Here is a 22890-nt window from a genome sequence, read left to right as displayed (position 1 = left end):
TTCCTTTTCTTCTTCCTCCCTTCCTCCCTCCCTTCTTCCCTCCATTCCTTCCTCCCTCCCTCCCTCCCTCCCTCCCTCCCTCCCTCCCTCCCTTCCTCCCTCCCTCCCTTCCTTCCTCCCTGCCTGCCACCCTCCTTTCCTCCCTCCCTCCCTCTGTTCCTTCCTTCCTTCCTTCCTTCCTTCCTTCCTTCCTTCCTTTCTTCATGACTTCCTCGGCTTTTCCTGTTTGTATGGTAAACATATTCTCTGAGACTGGTTTCAAAACATATGAGAAGCAGCTTGTGCCCAGATATTTAAGATATAATGAATAATATTGTCCTCCAAGCTTTTATTTTATTTATTTTTTGATGTCTATATTTAATCATCCAGAGGTAAACTTCAGAACTCTTAAAATAAGAAAATTTCACCTTATAAACTTGACCAATAATTGCTTTATTAAATGATCCATGAATCGCACATCACCCCATCTGGCACAGAGGTGGGCACTCAGAGAGGTTGTACAAATGAAGGTTTTTATAGGGGGAGGGTGGGGCCGGGGAATTAGCAGCAAATGAGAAGCCTTCCAGGAGTCAGACCTGCTTTCTTGGGGGAAGAACAATGTGCGTGTCTTATCATCGGGGGCTGGAGAGGACGCAGGAGACAGACCCATTGCTCTATGGAAAGAAAACTTTCCTGCCTGCCTGGGTAAGACTACATTTCTGGGGTTGTGAAATTTGTTCAATTGGGTATGAAGTCCCAGGGTGGGAACTCGGTTTATGACATTCTTTTGGGTCTGAGATTTTCTGTTTCAAATAGGATGTGGCTCAAGGCTATGTATCTTCATCGTCTTGTCCCCCCACCAGCAGGAGCTGCCCTTGGTTCCCTGCTGGCTGGTCTGCTTGGGACAGAGAGGGGGACGCTACCTCTGCTCTGGTCCAGTCCCATCCTCAGCCAGGTGCTTTGTGTTTCAGTTTGGGGACTGGGCCTTCCGAGAGTTCCCCCTTTGCCTCAGAAGATGGAGCCTCTTAGTCTGGGACAAGGTGTGTTCCTGTCCCTTCCCCCACTGCCCCTCCCCCCACGTGCAGAGTGGCTCACTGTGCCCTGAGGTAGTGGGGCTCCCTGCCCTTCCCACACCCAGTGAAGGCTCCTTTCTGTGTGGGGAATAGTAGCCTTCCAGCCTTTTTCAGGAGGGAGCTGCTGTCAGACCTCAGGCTTGTACCACCAGAAAGCAGCTCTCTGGTCCATATCCTGGTCTCCATTCCATCTGGAACCCCTGGGAGGTTGGTGGGCAAAATCCTGGAGATATAGTGAATTTCCTGAGTCTGTGACTCTCAGGACCTCCCAGGACTCTGCTTGCTTTCAGTCAATTGTTAGCAATTGTAGCTGAATTATTCCTTCTGGCTTATAGAACCTCTGGCATCTGTCCCAGGTAAGCAAGGGTTTGCATGCCCTATTTTTTTGATGAGTCTGGATTTCTCTGGTATTTACGTTAACAAGTTGCTCTGATCCTTCTGCTCTGATGGACTCAGGAGAAGCCATTTTGATTATCCAGCCTTTCAAAATCTTAAGTGGGGGAGTGAGCTCTTCTTTCTGCATTCCAATCTGAACATTCCAAAAAATATTGTCTATCTCTCATTAGCCTGAGGTTATTTCTGCTTACCGGTCAACCAAAAAATAACAAGACCAATAGCCCAAACACATTATCTGGAAGATATAAAGCACAAACAAATACTTAAGAGCCTTTAAACACTTAAGAACACCAAGGAGGTAGAAGGTCAGCGTGTCCAGCACGGCCAACTCATGATAAGACAAGCATGGAACATTCTAGCAGGAACAGTAGGAAGGGAATCTGGATACATGATTCCAGAACACTCTATTAAGTCCACACACTATAAATTCCCATGATTTCTCATTGTAGATTTGCCGTAGGACCCTCTGTGTGAACTTCATGGTTATTAGCATATGCTTGCATCCAAAAGAAAATGGGCAAGATTCTCATTTCATCAGGTCAGATTACAGCCACCACTTTTTGATTCTTCAAAGATCTTTATGTCGAAGAAGTCCATAATCTTAAGAATGATTTGATGCCTGAAGTGAATTATTCAATCATTCAGAGATAATCGTTGGGCACCTACCACTTGCCAGGCCCCGTTGGATGTTGAGATCCGGGTAGAAACACTGAGTCCAGATTGTGAGAGGGCAAACACCAGCAAGAGTCACCACTTGAGTAAATATTGTTTCCAGCAGATTTGTTTTAGTCTAGAGTCTGCACGTTAAAAGTCCGCACACCAAAATGTATAGTTCATCTTCACAATTAAGGGAAGGCGACATTCCCTCAGCCATTGCTCTCTCTTCTTTTGCTAAATTCCTTCTGACAAAAACCTCCCATTTGTACAACTTCTGGGAGCCTCCCTCTTTCTTCCAGATGAGATGCTGCCTGACTAATGACTCACTAAACAACCAATTCGATCTTCAAATTAACCTGGTTGGTTTTGTTTTTTAACACAAGCAGTGACACGTCAGAGATGTGGATGGGCTGGGGCGGGGGTGAGACAGGGAAGGAAGTCCATGGGGGTGTTCCAAGGGCACGAGGGACAGGGTGACAGCAGACTCCAGGGTGGGTGCTGGGAACTGTGTGTTTTCATGGGTTACTGTCTGGATGAGGAGAAAAGGCACGAGAGGTAGGGTCCCTTTTGCATGCCACCCAAGACTTGGTTCCCAGCACCTGAGTTAGGACCTCGGGAAACAGAATGGAGGCTGGTGACAGGGAGAAGCTGGAAGCCGGAGAGGAGGGTCAGACCCAGAGGGGAAGGGAGAGTCTGAGTAGGTGTCCAGGGTTGAGGGCGGAGCCCATTTGCATTGTCGCGGAGACTCAGGGCAGGCGTGTGTGTTGAGAAGGAAGTCAGAAGAGAGGGGCTGTGTGTGGGGAGGTTTGTGAGAACAGACACCAAAGACCCACTTTCCGAGAGAAAGAAAGAACATCTGCACATAAGATGTTGTTGTTGCAACTGGTGTTGCTTAAGATTCTTGTCCCAGGTGGTGACAGTGATGATGGTGAGGACGGTGGCCCTGCTCAGAGAGTGTATGTGTGTGTGATGTGTGTGCATGTGTGTGTAAGTATGTATGAGTATGTGTGTGTAGGTGTCTGTGTGTGCGTCTCTGTGAGTCTGCATTTCCATGTTTATATGTATGTCTAGGTGTATGCATTTGCGTGTGACTCTCAGTGTGTGTGCACATTTGTGCACTTGTGCCCGTGTGTATGGACACTCGTGGTGCAGTTCCCCAGCACATACCTGGGGAGTGCGGGATGTCAGCTTCCTTCCTTCCTGAGAATCCCTGACCACAGGGCCCTCTGTCTTTTGAATAATGGGTGGCAAATTCGGGGCTCTGGGGCAGCACATGTCTCCAGAGGGAACTATGGCTCCCTGTCCTCCAGATTTCAGTGCCCCTCCCTGGCACCTTTCTTCTGCATTCTCTCTCCTTCCGAATGCCCTCCTTTTCTTGGTCTATCTGTTCTTCTGGCACAGGCTTCCACGAGCCCATCTCTTTTTGAACCATGTTGACAACATCTTTTTCTAACCATTCCTGAACACAAAATTCTGGGCTCCGCTTGGCTGGAAGAGCTGTAGGTTCATGGCTGGGACAGCAAGACTGGCACTGTCATTTTCCTGCGGCCCTGGTCCAATGGCAACTTCGGTAACAAGAAGCCGATGGAACATGAAAGGAAATTTCATACATGCTAAATTAGATTTCCTCTGATATTTCAGGACCGTGTCAGGTAATGGCAGCTTGAATATGTGTTGTGATCCCTCAGGGCAGGTGGATGAAAGTGGCAGGTGTGTGTGTTTCCTTCAGTTTCTTCTTCCTCCAGGAAAAAACCTCCACTTGCTTCTGACTCTCATGTCTCCCCATCATAAACCTGAATCACACCAGCCTGGGTAGGGAGCAGAAGCCAGAGCTTGATCTTGAAAAGCTTCATGTTTTCTGCTACTTCCCTTCCTCTCATTGAACTTAGGCTGTGCTCTCATGTCTCCAAGTTGTGTCCCCTGTAACCACCCCTTTCCATGGCCTCCATTCAGATACCTTCTAGTCCTTCCCTCTGTAACTGATCCTTGAAATTTGCATTTTTCCCCATTTAATCCCCTCAGTGGCCTCTGTCTATGTGTTCCCTGTACCCACGGCCCTCCCTTAACTTTGGGTGGTTTTATCCCAGGTCTCCTGTGGAACCCTTCCCTGTTCTCTGTCCACACCTCTCCTATCTCTCCTCCAACAGTTGTTCCTTCCTCAATTATTGACTTCTTCCCCTCTGTATGATGCTCCATTCAAACCAAACTTGGCTCCATTCCGTCCAATACCCTCAACTTCTCCCTCGGCTTCAGCCATCCTTGGCTTCCACTCATCTCATATCATCTCTTTCCCTCCCCTTTCCTGTAACTCACAACCTCTCTTCCCCAGATCCCCTTAAGGTATAGCTGTCAGGAGGCTGTGAGTTGCACTTTGGAGAAGCATCACTAGGCTTCATGTGGATTGTGTTTCAAGGATCAGATCTCATGAGCTTCCAGAACACGTCATGGTGGCCATCTCCAAAGGGAGGAAGGAGGGATCAGGAGGTCTGCAAAGTATGCAATCAGTTCCATGTGCTACACTTAAGAATACAAGCACACATCAATGACATCTGCCCCTGTCTCCTCTTGGGTCTTCTTGACACAGAGAAGGCATATCTCCAGCAACAAGGTCGGTCCTGCTCCCTCCCTCCTAGCATTTTCTCTCCCTGCTCATAAATTTGCAACATTTTCTCAACTTCAGAAGAGAAGAGGCCAAGAAGGAGAGATGATGGTGCCAGGTTTCGAGAGGTGGAAAGATGTGTATCTTAACTGATGTGAACATCTTCCCTCTCAGTCCGAGAACACCTGTCCTGTCTCTCCAGTGGGGCCAGAGGCCTGGCTGCCCAGTAGCCACAGTCCTGGTCCTGGCCATCTGCTTCTGGTGTGCCACATCTCCAACTTCTACCCAAAGCCATTGTGGGTGACATGGATAGGGGTCAGCAGGAGCAACAGCACACTTGGTGAGTCAGTGTAGAATTCAGTGATTCATCGCTGACACACAACAACCAGCGCTCATCGCAAATGCCCTATTTAATGCCTATTACCCATCTAGCCCATCTCCCACCCATCTTCCTCCATCAATCCTCAGTTTGTTCTTTTTCATAAAGAGTGTCTTATGGTTTGTTTCCCTGTTTTTTTCTTTTTTCTTCCTTCCCATATGTATGTCTGTTTTGTCCACAAGTGAAATCAGATGGTATCTGTCTTTGTATGACTGACTTATTCACTTAGCATAATACACTGTAGCTCCATCCATGTCATTGTCAATGGCAAGATTTCTTTTTTTTATTACTGAGTAATATTCCATCACACACACACACACACACACACACACACACACACCACATCTTCTTTATCCATTCATCATTTTTGGGCTCTTTCCATAATTTGGCTATTGTTGATAATGATGCTATAAATACCCTTTGAATCTGTATTTTTGTATCCTTTAGGCAAATACGTAGTTGTACAATTGCTGGATCATGGTGTAGTTCTATTGTTAACTTTTTGAGAAACCTCCACACTTAGTGACTGTGCCAGTTTGCATTCCCATCAACAGTGTCAGCGGGCTCCCCTTTCTCTGCATCCTTGCCAACATCTGTTGTTTCCTGTGTTTTATTAATTTTAGTCATTCTGATAGCTGTGAGGTATTTTGATTGTATTTCCCTGATGAGTGACTTTGAGCACCTTTTCATATATCTGTTAGATATCTGGATGTCTTCTTTGGAAAAATGACTATTCATCCCTTCTTTCCATTTCTTAACTGAATTATTTGTTTCATGGGTGTTCAGTTTTATAAGTTCTTTATAGATTTTGGATGCTAACCCTTTATCAGATATGTCATTTGCAAATATCCTCTCCCATTCCTTAGGCTGCTCTCAGTTTTAGTTGGTAGTTTCCTTGAGTGTACAGAAACTTTTTATTTTGATGAAGTCCCAATAATTTATTTTAGCTTTTCTGTCCCTTGCTTCCAGCAACCTGTCTAGTAAGAAGTTGCTATAACCAATATCAAAGAGGAGGTTGCTGCCTGTGTTCTCCTCTAGGATTTGATGGTTTCCTGTCCTACATTTGTGTGTTTCATCCATTTCAAATTTATTTTTATGTATGGTGTAAGAAAGTTGCTCAGTATCATTGTTTGGCATGTTGATGTCCAGTTTTCCCAACAATGTTTGTTGAAGAGATTTTTTCCATTGGATATTCCTTCTTGCTCTGTTGAACTTTAGTTGACTGTATAGTTGTGGGTTTTCTAATCTGTTCCATTCATGTATGTGTCTGTTTTCGTGCCAGTAGCTTCCTGTGTTGATGACTATAGCTTTGTAATATAGTGTGAAGTTCAGTGTCATGATGCCTCCAGTTTGCTTTTCTTTTTCAAAAGTATTTTGGCTATTCAGGGTCTTTTATGGTTCCACACACATGTTAAGATTGATTGTTCTAGCTCTGTCAAGAATGCTGGTGGTATTTTGATAAGGATTGCATGGAATATGTAGATTGCTTTGGGTGGTATAGATATTTTAAAAGTGTTTGTTATTCCAATGCATGGGTATGAAATATTTTCCTGTTTATTTGTGCCCCGTTCAATATCTTTTATAAGTGTTCTATTGTTTTTAGAGAACAGATTGTTTACTTCTTTTGTTAGGTTTATTCTTAGGTATCTTATGGGTTTTGGTGCAATTGTAAATGGGATCAATTCCTTGATTTCTATTTCTGTGCTTTGTTATTGGAGTATAGAAATGCATCGTGTTTCTGTACATTGACTTTATATCCTGCAACTTTGCTGAATTCAGTGCTAGCAAACTTTTGGTGGAGTCTTCGGTTTTCTACATAGAGTATCATGTTGTCTGCAAATGGTGAATATTTGACTTCTTCCTTGACCATATGGATACCATTTATTTCTTTGTGTTATCTGATTGCTGAGGCCAAGACTTCCACTAGTAGGTTAAATAATAATGGTGAGGGTGGATATCCCTGTCTTGTACCTGACTGTAGAGGAAAAGCTCTTAGTTTTTCCCATTGTGGATGATATGAGCTATGGGTCTTTCATATGTGGCCTTTATGATATGTAGTATGTTCCCTCTATCACTACTGTTTTGAAGGTTGTTACCATGAATGGATGTTGTATTTTGTCAGATGCTTTTTCTGCATCTATTGAGATGATCGTATGGTTCTTATCCTTTTTTCCATTAAGGTGCTGTATCACACTGATTGATTTGTGAATATTGAAACAGCCTTGCAACCCAGGAATAAATCCCACTTGATTGTGGTTAATAATTCTTTTAACGTGTTATTGTATTTGATGTGCTATTATCGTGTTGAGAATTTTTGAATCCATGTTCTTCAGGGATATTGACCTATAATTCTCTTTTTTTCAGCGGAGTCTTTGTGTGATTTTGGAATCAAGGTAATGCTGGTTTGCTAGAATGAGTTTGGAAGTTTTCTTTCCAATTTTTGGAACAGTTTGTGGTAATAGGTATTAACTCTTTAATTGTCTGGTAGAAATCCCCTGGGAAGCCATCTGGCTCTGTCCCTTGGTCTGGTGAAAGATTTTTTATTAGTGATTCAATTTTTTTTGTTGTTGTTGGATATGGGTCTGTTCAAATTTTCTATTTCTTCCCATTTTGTTTCTAGGAACTTTCCATTCCTTCCAGATTGTCCAGCTTGTTGGCATATCATTTTTCATAGTAGTCTCATAATTGTTTGTATTTCTGTGATGTTGGTTGTGATCTTTCCTCTTGCATTCGTGATTTTATTTATTTGGGTCCTTTCTATTTTCTTTTTGATAAGTTTGGCTAGAGTTTATCAATTTTATTAATTCTTTATAGGGCCAGCTCATAGTTTTTTTGATCTGTTCTACCCGTATTTTTCTTTGTTTCTATATTGTTTGGTTCTGCTCTAATATATTTTATTTCCCCCTTTCTGCTGGCTTTAAGCTTTATTTGCTATTTCTTTTCTAGCTCCTTTAGGTGTAATATTGAGCTGTGTATTTGAGTATTTTATTTCTTTTGACATAAGCCTGTATTGCAATATACTACCCTCTAGGACTGCCACTACTGAATCCCTGAGGTTTTGAACTGTCGTCTTTTCATTTTTATTTGGTCCTGTGTATTTTTCTTATTTCATCTTTAATTTTCTGGGAAATTTAGTGGAATGTTGTTTATTCTCCATGTATTTGTGATCTTAACAAAATTTTTCTCGTGGTTGACTTCAAGTGTCATAGTGTTGGGGTCTAAAAATATGCGTGGTATGGTTTCAATATTTTATACCTGTTGAAGGCTGATTTGTGACTCAGCATGTGATCTCTTTTGGAGAATGTACTCTTTGCCCTTGAAAAGAATGTGTGCTCTGCTGTTGTAGGATGGAATGTTCTGAATTATCTGTTAAGTCCATATGGTCCAGCGTGTCATTCAAAGTCATTATTCCCTTGTTGATTTTCTACTTAGATATGATCTGTCCATTGTTGTAAGTGGAGTGTTAATATCTCCTACTATTATGGTATTATTATCAGTGAGTTTCTTTACGTTTGTCATTAATTGTTTTATATATTTGGGTGCTCTCACAGTGGGGGCATAAGTAGTTAAATTAGATCTTCTTGATGGATAGACCCCCTTATATATGATACAATGCACTTCTTCATCTCTTGTTCCAGTCTTTGGTTTACAATCTAGTTTGTCTTGTATAAGTATGGCTTCTCTGGCTTTCTTTTGACATCCATTTGCATGACAGATCATTCTCCGTTCCCTCACTTGCAATCTGCAGATGTCTTTAGGTATTAAATGAGTCTCTTGTAGGCAGCATATAAATGGGTCTTGTTTTTAAGCATTCTGATAACCTATGTCTTTTGATTGGAACATTATTCTCTTTACATTCATCGTGATTATTGATAGAGATGAATTTGGTGCCGTTGTGTTGCCTGTAAAATTGGCGTTTCTGGTGGTATTCTCTGTTCCTTTCTAGTCTTTGTTGCTTGGTCCTTTCCCCCACTCTAAGAGTCCCCTTTAATATTTCTTGCAAGGCTGATTTAGTGATCATGAATCTTTGAGTCTTTGTTTGTCTGTCTGGGAAACACTTTATATCTCCTTCTATTCTGAATGACAGCCTTGCTGGATAAAGTATTCTTGGCTGCACATTTGTCTGAATTAGCACATTGAATTTATCTTGCCACTCCCTTCTGGTCTGCCACATTAGTATGTACAGAGCTGTTACAAACCTGCTCTGTTTTCCTTATAAATTAAGGAATTTTTCCCCCCTTGCTGCTTTCAGGATTCTTTCCTTGTCTGTGTTTTCTGTGAGTCTGACTATGTCTTGGTGATGGCCAGGTTGGTTGAATTTAATAGGAGTTCTCTGCACTTCTTGAATTTTGATGTCTGTTTCCTTTCCCAGATTAAGGAAGTTTTCAGCTATACTTTGTTCAAATAAACCTTCTGCTCATTTTTCTTCTCATCTTCTGGGACTCCTATGATATGAATGTTATGCTTTAAGATGTTCCTGAGATCTCTAAGTATCCATTTATGATCCAATACCTTTATTTCCCACTTTCTTTCAGTTTCATCATTTTCCATAATTTTATCTTCTATTTTGCTTATTTGTTTCTCTGCATCATCTATCCTCATTGTCATTGCATCCACTTAGCTTTGCATCTCAGTTATAGCATTTTAAAATTTCTTCCTAAAAGGTCTTAGTTCTTTTATCTCTACAGTAAGAGACTCTCTGATGTCTTCTATACTTTCCTTAAGACCAAATAGAATTTTTATGATTATTGTTTTAAATTCTGGTTCCAACAATTCACTTGTATCTGTATTGATTTAATACTTGGCTGTTTCTTCTTCTTGTTCCTTTTTGGGGTGAATTACTCCATCTTGTCATTTAGTCTGGGTCACTGCTTTTTTGTTTTTTGTTTTTTTGTTAATGAAGTCTATATTATTTCTGTTCCTGTGAGTAATGGGTACATTAAGAAAAATTCCAAAAATAAAAAAAAAATAAAAGGAAGCTAAATCCTATATGTGTTTTGGTCTGCTTGCTAAAGTAGCTAGATCCAAATAATGATGATAATTAATAAAACTAAAAAGGGAAGCTATATTCTATGTGTGTTTTGGTCTTCTTTTTAAAAGAAGTTTGATCAAAAAATAAGAGAAAAATAAATTAATAAAATAAAAAAAAATAAAAAAGTAAAAAAAACAATAAAAAGGAAGCTGGATTCACAGAGTGCTTTGTAGCACTCTATGATCAGTAGACTTGGTATGTGAGAGGTATTTATGCTTGTCTTCTGGGAAAGGGGCAATCTGTGTTGATTCTCAGGGGGACTTGTCCTAGTGGAGAATGCATCTGCTGGGTCCAGGAGGGTGGGGCTTGGTATCAGAGGCTCCAGCCTCCCCTGGGTGGCACTGTTTTGCTTACTGAGACTAAACAGTGCTGAAGGGGGGTGAATGGCATCGCCCCACTCTCATCCCCAGAGTGAGAACCTGGTGCCTGCCACTCTTTGGGAAGCCCTCACAGAAGAGCAAATAATCACCACTCTTATGCCCCTGGCTTCTTCTAGATGTCTGCCTTCACCCTGACTGTGTCAGAGCTGTCTGTCTGTCACAGCACAATTCTTCTTCTTCTCCTCCTCCACCCTCCTCCTCCTTCTTCTTCCTCATCCTCCTCCTCCTTCTCCTTCTTCTTCTTCCTCCTCCTCCTTCTTCTTCTTCCTCCTCCTCCTCCTTTTCCTCCTCCTCCTCCTCCTCATAAATGTTTCTTTTTGATAGAGAGAGAGAGAGAGAGAGAGAGAGAGAGATTGAGAGCAGAGGAGGGTCACAGAGAGAAGGGGACAGAGGATCTGTAGCAGGCACCATGCTGACAGCAGAGAGTCTGATGCCAGGCTTGAACACACGAACCATGAGATCATGACCTGAGCCAAACTCAGATGCTTAGCCGACTGACCCACCCAGGTGTCCCATCCTGTGTTTTCTCTAAGACACACAGCTGGGTTACAAAACTCCAAAGTTTAGAGATTAGTGTGGACTTGTGCTAATCTTGGGGGGGGGGAGTCTGTTGTGCTTTTGCTGTTTGACAGTTTGCCCCAGATATCGGTTGCATGACTCTGTAGCATTTCAGAATTTATGATCAAACTCAGCAAAAATCTGGCATTAAGGTTTGCTACCCTTAGCTGGTGTCTATGTTCTTATGCCAGTGAATAGGGCAGCACATTGGTGCCTACCAGGTTTCTGTCCCCAGAAAGACTGTTCCACTTCTCCCAAATGCTTGGGAGCTGTTTCTCCCCAGGAAATACTCAGACTATGCTGACCATTTCTGGTCTCTACCCTCCTTCCTCACTGGAGCACCACCAAACCCACCACGCAGGACACTGGAGATGGTGTGGGCCTCCAAAACTTTAGACTGTACACTCTGCTCTTATAAAAACTCGCGATGGTCAAGCCCTCTTCTTTTCCCAGTCAATGGTTTTGGGGAAGGGTTCTTACTGTGAAATCCCCTGCAGGGACTTTCAACTTTCTCTCTCTCTGTCCCTCATACACTCTCTCTGCTCTCTCCTCTCTCCATGATCAGGGATCCCTCCCTTTGCAATACCCACAGATGTTTTGGCCCCCAAATCAACTCTTTGCAGCTTTTACCTTTCATGATGTGGTCACTTTTCTACCTCCACTTCTGCATTGTTGCTCTCTCCGTTCTCAAATCAATTCCTTGGGTATTCAAATGATTTGATATTCATCTAACTGTGTTCAGGGATGAGGCAAGCTCAGGGTTCCCCTATTAGTCTGTTGTCTTAACTCCTCCTTGACAGAGAATCTAGAGTAATTGTCATAAAGATACTCTCTTGACTTGAGAAAATAGAGGAGGACCTCAATAAGACCCTCAACAAAGAGAGAGAAAACATAAAAAAGAATCAGAGAAAGAGAGCACAATACATGAAATTAAAAATACACGCATGGAATGAAGGGTAGACTATAGGAAGCAGAGGAATGGATCAGCAACCTGGAGGACAGGGTAATGAAAAGCAATCAAGCTTAATAGGAGAGAGAAAATAAAAACAAAATGAAAACAGACTTATGGAACTCAGAGATACCATTAAGCATATAACATCGGAATTATCGAAATCACAGAAGGAGAAGAGAAAGAAACGGGGGAGGACATTTGAAGAAATAATAGCATAAATCTTCCCGAATCTGATGAAGGAGACAGAAATCAAGAATCAGAAGGCATAGAGAGCCTCCACAAAATCCACCCAAGGAGGTCCACATCAAGACACGTAGTAATGAACATGACAAAGCATCATGATAAAAGAGAATTTTAAAACCAGCAAGAGAAAAGAAGACAGTTGGATACAACAGAAACCCATAAGCTATCAGCTGATTTTTCAGCAGAAACTTTGCAGGCCAGAAGAAGTGTGATGATGTATTCAAACTGCTGAAGGAATGAGAGCTGCAAGCAAGAATACTCTATCCACCAAGGCTATCATTCAGAATAGAAATAGAGATTAAGATTTTTCCAGACAAACAAAAGTTAAAGGAATTAATGACCACAAAGCATCAGTACAAGAAATATTAAAAGGGACCGTGAGTAGAAAGGAAAGACCAAAAGTGAAGTAAGCACAAAAGCAGTAAAAATAAGGATATCCATAAAAATCAATCACAGAATTTACAAAATAAAAGGATGTAAATTATGACACCATATACTTAAAAAGTGGGGGCTGCGAGAGGGAGAGGAATAAAGAATGGGCTCAAAGTGAAGTGACCAATAAGTTCACATTGACTGCTATATACAGAAGATATTATGTAGAAACTGAATGAAAAGTATAAATCAAAAATTAGGAATAGCTATCAAAAAATAAAGAGGAAATAATCCAAGCATATCATTAAAGAGCCCAACTGATCATGAGGAAAAGAGCAAGAGGAGAAAGAAACAAAGAATACAAAAACAACCACAAAAGGAGTAAAGAAAATGGCAATAAATACATACCAATCAGTAGATATATTGAATGTAAGTGGATTAAACGCCCTAATCCAAAGACATAGTGTGATGAGATAGATAAAAAAACAAGTCTTGTCTCTATGCTGCCTACAAGAGACTCATTTCAGACCTAAAGACACATGCAGATTCAAAGTGAAGGGATGGAGAAGAATTTATCTAGCAAAATGGATGCAAAATGAAAGCCAGGGTAGCAATACTTGTATCACACAGAATAGTCTTTAAAATAAAAACTGTACCAAGTGACAAAGAGAGACACTATATACCACTAAAGGGAACAATCCAACAAGAAACATAATAATTGTAAATATTTCTGCACCCTACATGGAGGTACCCAAATACATAAATCAGCTAGTAACAAAAATAAAGGAAGTCATCCATAGTAAGACAATAATAGTAGGAGACTTTAACACCCCAATGACATTGATGGACAGACCATCCAAGCAGAAATTCAACAAAGAAGCAATGGCTTTGAATGACACCTTGGATCTGATAGATCTAAATGATATATTCAGAACATTCCATCCTAAAACAGCAGAATACACAACTCTTTAAGTGCACCTGGAAGATTATCCAGAATATATTATATATTAGGCAACAAAACAAGTCTCAATAAATTGAAAAAGATCAAAATCATACCAAGCATCTTTTTCTGACATAAACAATATGAAACTACACATAAAACTCAAGAAAAAATCTGGAAAAAGCATAAAATACATGGAGGTTAAATAACATGCTACTAAAGAATGAATGGGTCAAACAAGAAATCAAAGAGGAAATAAAGAAAATACATGGAGACAAAGGAAAATGAAAACACAATGGCCCAAAAGTTTGAAATGCAGCAAAGGCAGTTCTAAGAGGGACGTTTATAGCAATACATGGCTCTCTAAAGAAGCAAGATAATTATTTAAAAATATTTTTTTAAATGTTTTATTTATTTTTGACAGAGGGAGAGAGACAGAGCATGAGCAGGGAGGGGCAGAGAGAGAGGGAAACACAGAATCCGAAGCAGGCTCCAGGCTCCAAGCTGTCAGCACAGAGCTGGACACAGGGCTTGAATTCACAGATCACGAGATCATGACCTGAGCCAAAGTTGGATGCTCAACCGACTGAGCCACCCAGGCGCCCCAGAAACAAGATAATTATTAAAGAAACAACCTAACCATACAACTAAAGGAGCTAGGAAAAGGAGAAATAAAAACAAAAAGCAGTGGAAGAAAGGAAAAAGATAAAGATTAGAACAGAAATAATGATATGGAAAAAAAAAACCACAGAAGACAGTTCAATGAAACCAGGAGGTGGTCCTTTAAAAGATCAAAAATTGATAAAAATGTAGCCAGATTCATTAAAAAAAGAGCAAGCAATAGAGCAAACTCAAACAAAATCAGAAATGAAGAGGGGAAACAATAAGTGACACCACTGAAATACAAGGGATTTTAAGAGAATTTTATGAAAAATTATACGCCTCCAACTGGACAACCTATAAGTAATGGATAGATTCCTAGAAACATATAATTGCCAAAATGAAGTGGGAATAAATAAAAAATTTGAGCAGACCAATTACCAGCAATGAAATTGAATCAGCAGGGAGAAAATTCTGAACAAACAAAAGTCCACGACAGCTTCACAAGAAAATTCTACCAAATATTTAAAGAAATAATATCTATTCTTCTCAACTATTCCACAAAATAGGAGAGGACGGAAAGCTTCCAAATTCATTCCATGAAGCCAGCATTATCCTGATACCAAAAGCAGTTAAAGACACTACAAAAAGAGAGAACTACAGGCCAACACTTCTGATGAACAAAGATCCAAAATCCATCACAAAATATTAGCAAACCAAATCCAACAATATATTAAAAATTCATTCCTCAGGATGACGTGGAATTTATTCTTGCTGTACAAGTGTCATTCAGTATTCACTAATGAATCAACACGATATATGACATCATGAGAAAGGATAAAAACTATATGACCATTTCAGAAAATGCAGAAAAAGCATCTGACGCAGTACAACATCTATTGATGATAAAATCCTTCAACAACATAGATGTAGATGTAACATAACTCAACATAATAACGATCGTATGTAACAGACCCACAGCTAACATCATACTTAATGGTGAAAAATTGAGAGCATTTCCCCTAAAGTCAGGAAGAAGATAAGGATGTCCACTAACCACTGTCACCACTTTCATTCAACATAATAGTGGAAGTGTCAGCCACAGCAATCATACAAGAGAAAGACTAAAAGGCATCCAAATGGGCCAAGAAGAAAAATATTCACGATTTGCAGATGACACAATACTATATATATAGAAACCCTAAAGACGCCTCCCCCAAAACAACAAGAACCAATACATGAATTCAGTAAGGTCACAGGATACAAAATCAGTATGGAGAAGTCCTTTGCATTTCTATACAAAGATAATGAAGCAGCAGAAAGAGAAATTAAGCAAACCATCCCATTTACAGTTGCACCAAAAATAATAACATATCTAGAAATACACTTAGCCAAAGAGGTGAAAGACCTGTACTCTGAAAACTATAACACATTGATGAAACAATTGAAGGTAACACAAAGAAAGGGAAAGATATTCCAGGCTCATGGAATGCAAAAACAAATATTGGGAACATGGATATATTACCCAAAGTGATCTACAGATTTAGTGCAATGAGTCTCAAAATACCAATAGCATTTTTCACAAAACTAAAACAAGCAATCATAAAATTTTATGCCACCACCAAAGACTCTGTATGGCCAAAGCAATCATGAGAGAAAAAGGAAAAAAAAAAAAAAAAACAAAACAAAGCTGGAGATATCCCAATTCCAGATATCAAGTTATCCTACAAAGCTGTAATCAAAACAGTATGGTATTGGGACAAAAGTAGACACAGAGATCAGTGGAAGAGACTAGAAAGCCCAGAAATAAACCAACAATCTTATGGTCAATTAATCTTTGACAAAGAAAGCAAGAATATGCAATAGGAAAAAGAAAGTCTCTTTAACAAATGGTGTTGGGAAAATGGGACAGGCACATGTAAAAGATAGAAACTAGACCACTTTCTTATACCATACTGTAAGACTTGAAATCATACACATCCTAGGAAAATCCAGGCAGTAATGTCTCTGACATTATACACAGAAACTTATCTCTAACTTATTATGTCTCTGGAAGCGGGGGAAACAAAAAGAAAAATAAGCTATGGAAACTACATCAAGATAAAAAGCTTCTGCACAGCAAAGGAAGCAATCAACAAAACTAAAAGGCAGCCTATGGAATGGGAGAAGGTATTAACAAATAACATGTTTGACAAAGGATTGGTATCCAAAATATATCATGAACTTGTACAACTCAACAGCAAAAGGACAAATAATCAGAAGACATGAATAGAAGTTTCTCCGAAGAAGGAATCCAGATGGCCAACAGACATTTGAAAATATGCTCCACATCACTGATCACCAGGGAAATGCAAATCAAAACCACAATGAGATGTCACCTCACACCAGTAGTCATAGATGTTTCAGTGTCCTGTGGTCTCACTGATGGCAACTGATTCTCCCCTAAACACATTGGCGAATTGGTGGTTGTTGATACTGTTACACAGGCAATCATGGCGAAATTTGGAAAAGCGAATAGAGTAAGTGTTAAAAGAAACCCATGGGCTCAAAATGGTGCCTTGGGCAGGCCAACTCCCCAAACCTTGTTTCACCTAACCTAAGTGCAGTCCAACCTCCCCCAGAAATGTAAGTCTTCCCCCGTCAGTGAGGAATTCTCTGTTCATCACAAGTGAGGTCCTCTCTCACATGGACCCTCTCTATCCCCCAAGAAGGCGAGATTATTTGCATGATTAGACTCCTGTCCCCCCAGTTAAGGGAAGGTGACCTTCAAATCAAGCTGCTTCATTTTGTATTTGAACACAGACAGTGAGAAGTCAGAGATGTGAATGGGTTGCAGAAGGGGTAAGACAGGCAAGGGAGTCCATGGGCAGTGACCCAAGGGCACGAGGGACAGGGTGACAGCAGGGTCCAGGGTTGGGTGCTGGGGAGTCGTGTGTCTTCATGGGTTACTGTCTGGATGAGGAGAAAAGGCACGAGAGGTAGGGTCCCTTTTCCATGCCACACGAGACTTGTTCCCCAGCCTGAACAGGGCCTGAATCAGGGCCTCAGAGAGCAGGATGGAGGCTGGTGACAGGGAGAAGCTGGAAGCCGAGAGGAGGGTCAGACCCGGAGGGGAAGTGAGAGTCTGAGTAGGTGTCCAGGGTTGAGGGTGGAGTCCATTTGCATTGTCGGGGAGACTCAGGCCAGGCGTGTGTTTTGAGAAGGAAGTCAGAAGAGAGGGGCTGCGTGTGGGGAGGTTTGTGAGAACAGACGCCAAAGACCCACTTTCGGAGAGAAAGAAAGAACATCTGCACATAAGATGTTGTTGTTGCAACTGGTGTTGCTCACGGTTCTTGTCCCAGGTGGTGACACTGACGATGGTGAGGACTCTGGGCACGCCCTGTGGGAGCACAAGCATGCACGCTTACATATGCATACCTGTGTGTGCTCATGTGAGTCATGTGTGTTTGCGTGTGTGCACATGTGTGTCTGCATGGGTACACGAGTTTGTGATGTGTGTACCTGTGCTTGTGTGTCTGCATGCAAGTGTTAGCAGGTATGAGCATGTGCATATAGGTGCCTGTTTGCATGTCTCTGTGTGTGTCCGTACGGCTCTTTGTATACATGTCTATGTTTGTGCATACACATGCAACTCTGTGTGTGTGTACATATGTGCATTTATCTGTGTGTGTGTGTGCGTGTGTGCACTTGTGGTGTGGGTTCCCAAGCACATTCCTGGGGAGTGAGGGATGTCAGCCTTGTTTGTTCCTGAACATCCGTGATCCCATTTCTGAAGGATGGGGATGAAGCTTGGGGCTCCGGGGCAGCACATGTCTCCTGAGAGAAGTACGGCTCCCTGTCCTCTAGATTTTCGGGCCCCTCCCTGGCAACTTTCTTTGGCATTCTCTCTCCTTCCCAATGTCTATCTGTTCTTCTGGCACAGACTTCCAAGAGCCAATCTCTTTTTGAACCATCCTGACAACATCCTTTTGCAACCATTCCTGGACACAGAATCAGGGCTCGGCTTGGCTGGATGAACTGCAGACTCGTGGCTGGGCCAGCAAGACGGGCGCTTTCATTTTTCTGTGGCCGTGGTCCAGGGGCAACTTCAGCAATGAGGAGCTAATGGAACAAGAAAAGTCATTTCACACATTCTCCACGAGATTTCCTCTGATATTTCAGGAGCATGCCAGTCAATGGCAGCTTGAATGTGATCTCGGGTCCCTCAGGACACGTGGGATGGAGGTGGCCTGTGTGTGTCACCATGAATTCCTTCTTCCTCCAGGAAAGAGCCTCCCCTGGCTCCTGAACCTCTCGACTCCCCATCATAAAACGGAATCACACCCCTGTGTTCAGGAGGCAGAAGCCAGACCCCGAACTTGAAAAGCTTCACGCCTTCTGCTATTTCCCCTCCTCTCCTTGACACCAGGCTGTGTTCTCCTGTCTCTCACCAGAGTCTCCCATGACCACCCCATTCCCTGGCCTCCAGCCAGAGACTCTCCTCTTCCTCACTCTGTGACTGATCCTTGAAATGTGCTTTTCTCCCCATTCAGTCCCATCAGAGACATTTGTCTGTCTACGTGTTCCCTCTGCCCGCTGCCTTCCCCTCACCCTTGACGATTTCATCACAGCTCCCCTGTGGAGCCCTTCCTTGTTCTCTGCCCACATCCTTCCTGCTTCTCCTCCAGCATGTGCTCCTTTCTCAGTAATTTACCTTTCTTCTGCCTCCAGCGACCACCACTTCCCCTCTGTCTGAGTCTCCACTCAAACCAAACTTTGTTCCATTCTGTCCAATGCCCTCAACTTCTCCTCTGCTTCCTCTGTCCTTTGCTTCCACTCATCTCCTTTCATCTCTTTCCCTCTCCATTTCCTGTAACTCACATTCTCTCTTCCCAGATCCCTTTCAGGTACAGCTGGCAGGAGGCTGCGATTCTCACTTTGGAGAGGCATCAGCAGGCTTCATGCAGATTGCGTATCAAGGGTCAGACCTCGTGAGCTTCCAGAACACGTCATGGTGGCCATCTCCAAAGGGAGGAAGGAGAGCTCAGCAGGTCTCCAAACTATTCAATCAGTACCATGTGGTCAACTTATGAATACAAGCAAATATTAATGACAGCTGCCCCCATTTCCTCTTGGGTAGGCAGACCTTCAGTGACAAGGTCAGTCCTGCTCCCTCTCTCCAAGCATTATCATAAATTTGCACCATATTCTCAAATTTGGTGGAGTAGGGGCCAAGAGAGTCAGGGGATGATGGTGACAGGTTCCTAGAGGTGGAAAGATGTGTATTTCTAATGTGATGTGAAGACGTACCCTCTCAGTCTGAGAATGCCTGTCCTGTCTCCGCAGTGAGGCCAGAGGCCTGGTTGTCCACTGGCTCCAGTCTGGGGCCTGGCCATCTGCTCCTTGTGTGCCACGTCTCTGGCTTCTACCCAAAGCCAGTGTGGGTGACGTGGATGCGGGGTGACCAGGAGCAACAGGGCACCCGGCGAGGCGACCTCTTGCCCCATGCTGACGGGACATGGTATCTTCAGACGTCCTTGGACGTGGAAGCCAGAGAGGCAGCTGGCCTGTCTTGCCGAGTGAGACACAGCAGTCTAGGAGGCCAGGACGTGGTCCTCTACTGGGGTGAGAAAGGGTAGGGGTCCAGCTGGGAAAGGGGGTGGGTGGTCCTGAAGCAGAGCAGGAGAGTGAGATGAAACATTTGGGATTCTCGGGACTGCAGATCATAAAGGACATAAAATTAATAATGCAAGAAATGGAGAGCTGAAGGTGAGGATCCTACAGACGTGGGAGGAAGCAGAGTGTTTGGTGAAGTGTCCACCTCTGAGCAGGGATGGGAAATGAGAAGGAGGAAGGGTGGTTGGTGAGGCAGAGGATGACAGGAGCAAAAAGGACCAGGTAGGTGCAGGTAACCCGGGGTGGATGGGAATTGACACCGTCTGCACCAAACCCACAGAGCAGCACCACCCGGTGGGCTTGGTCTTCCTGGTGGTGATCGTGCCCCTGGTGCTTCTGGCAGGTCTTGTGTTCTGGCTCTGGAAGCGTCGGTAAGTCTGGAACCACCTTCCTGCTCTTTCCCATGCGTCTCCTTACCTTCCTCTCTGTCCTCAGCCCTCTTCCTCCCCGTGCCCCTCTGCTGTCCTCACCTACACCCACTGCAGAGCAATTTCCAATTTGATCTTCCCAGGAAAACACACTGGAGACATCGGTTCACTGGCCTCCCTTTAGAGCAAGATGCCGGCAGCCCAGGAGTCAGGACATACTTAAACCCAGCTCAGTGGTGATGGATTTGCAAGTCTCTGTGTGCAACTTTTGTCTTTTCTCTCTGCTCGATGATGGGTTGTCAAGATGAGTTAAGTGTAACTTAGCAGGATTTCTTGTTCTGACCTGATTCTGGGGCTTAAATCTCTAATTTATCTCAGAGTAAAATGAAGTCCGAGTACCTCCATGGGTCACAGGCATCTGTGTCACTTCCTCCAGGGAGCCTTCCCTGATCCACAAGAGGAAGCGGTCTCTGCCTGGTGTGAATTTCCGTCACTCTAACCTGCACTGTGGATAATCTGCGCCTCACTTCCCATCCTTTTTGCCCCAGATTTACATCCTTTTTCCCTTCCAATTCCTAGGTCTCTTGAGTGCAAAGCCCGTGTCTTGCTAATATTTGTATCCTTGGCAAGGAATCTCACCTGCAGGGCATATGTCCTCAATAAAAGTCTGTGTTGAATTGATGCCAATTTCATAGTTTGTTCTTCTTTCGCCTCCTGTCATGTGTGTAGTAGTTGAGATGTTTGATGTTCTTCTTGTTAAAAGTCTTCTCTCACTTTGCCTGGAGACTTGACACTCTCATTGTTCCTTGGGAACATCTGTGAGCCTCTGAGGAAAACACAGTTTTGTTTGTGAACAGTCTTATTGTTTAAATACAGACACCTGTTGGAGTGGACCTGTTGTGGATAAAAGGAGGAGGGCAGATGCAGGTCCTGGTTGTTTGAGGCCCTCAGGACAGCAGCAGAGATGTCACCCTGGGGCTTGTTGGCAATATAGGGGCTTGGCCTCAACTGAGGTTCACTGCATCACAATTTGCATTTTAGCAAAACCAGCAGGGGATTCACAGGTGCATAAATGTGGTGCCTGAGAGGTAGCAGTGTGAGTGCGTCCCTGGAGGGAAACGAGTGGGTCCAGAAAAGACAGGAAGAGTGTTGTGCTCAGGAATGAACGGGGTCCGGCAGGGAGAGGGCATATAGAGCATCCTCACATTCGTGGCTGCTGTGTCACAGTCCCTGAGGACACGGAGTCAGCCACAGTGAGCCGTTGCTCCTGGAGTTAATAGAGGGCTGGGATCATGGGAGCCTCTGCCTGCAACACTTGCCCACTCATGAATACACAGCCTTGTTTCCTGTGTGTTTTTGATTAAAGACACCTTATTTTACACACACACATACACACACACACACACACTTCCAAATAATTTATTGTATGTTGTATTTCCCTATCCTGAAATACCAGCTCAGAACTGTGACATTTCCAGGCCTGGTTACTTTGATCCCCAGTGTCTTTGGCTTTCAACTTCACAACTGTGCCACCCATGATGCCTTTAGAAACAGCTAGAAATCATCATCATCATCTCATGAATCCTCATATTGAGCTCTTTCCCCCTCTTTTCCGTGGCATCATCATAACATCCTAGATGTTACTTTAACATTTTCTTAGGTGGCTCCAAATAGACATCAAGAATTTCCTTTTCCTGGATTTACCGCATTGTTGATTCATTACCACTGAACTCAAAGGCACACGACTCTGCATCGCGAGCCTGAGCAGGACCTACCTGCACGGTAGTTTTGTCAGTGAGGCTCATCTCACTTTCTTGTGCTTAGGAACACCTGTCAGCCCTGCAGCTCTGGGCTTCAGGGCCTTTTGAAACACTGAAATCACCAGGAAAGTGCATGTAAATGCAGAAAATGTGGCACCAAATAGACCCTGAAAAGGACACGTGTTTACAGTGTGGGACTTACCATGGAAATGCAGAGCAGCAACTCGTTCAGCCTCACAGGACACATGCGATGGGTGACGCACGTCAGAGCACTCGCCCTGCCATCATGAACAGCAGTGAGCTGGTGGGTCTGGGGGTTACAAATCAATGTCACTAGGTGTGTCCATTAGCACAGACATCCTCTGTGGATAATTGATTATTTCAATGGCAGTGCTAGTGGAGATGTCCATGGTTAGATTTCAGTTACTCAATTTTTTTTTTAATTTTTCATTTTAATACATTTTACTTTTTTTTAATTAAAAAATTTTTATTTGATTTATTTTTTTAATTTACATCCAAGTTAATTAGCACATGGTGCAATAATGATTTCAGGAGTAAATTCCTTAATGTTCCTTATCCATTTTGCCCATCCCCCACCCACAACCCCCCCATCAACCCTCTTTTTATTCTCTGTATTTAACAGTCTCTTACGTTTTGTCCCCTTCCCTGTTTTTATATTATTTTTGTTTCCCTTCCCTTCAGTTCATCTGTTTTGTCTCTTAAAGTCCTCATATGAGTGAAGTCATATGGTATTTGTCTTTCTCTGACTAATTTCACTTAGCATAATATCCCCTAGTTCCATCCACATAGTTGTGAATGGCAAGATTTCATTCTTTTTGATTGCTGAGTCATAGTCCATTGTATATATACACCACATCTTCTTTATTCATTCATCCATCAATGGACATTTGGCCTCTTTCCATACTTTGGCTGTTGTTGATAGCACT

The 22890-nt window shown here is 42.8% G+C and overlaps 2 pseudogenes; both read left to right on the top strand.

The window, feature by feature from the left end:
- The first annotated feature begins 2524 nt into the window (after positions 1-2524).
- Positions 2525-5048, top strand: LOC122211851 (annotated as a pseudogene).
- A 12254-nt stretch (positions 5049-17302) lies between these two features.
- LOC122211849 lies at positions 17303-20520 on the top strand (annotated as a pseudogene).
- The last annotated feature ends 2370 nt before the right edge of the window (positions 20521-22890 follow it).

The sequence above is a fragment of the Panthera leo genome, chromosome F3, assembly GCF_018350215.1.
Source record: "Panthera leo isolate Ple1 chromosome F3, P.leo_Ple1_pat1.1, whole genome shotgun sequence".
NCBI classification, from domain to species: domain Eukaryota; kingdom Metazoa; phylum Chordata; class Mammalia; order Carnivora; family Felidae; genus Panthera; species Panthera leo.
This window is presented reverse-complemented; position numbering and strand designations above follow the sequence as displayed.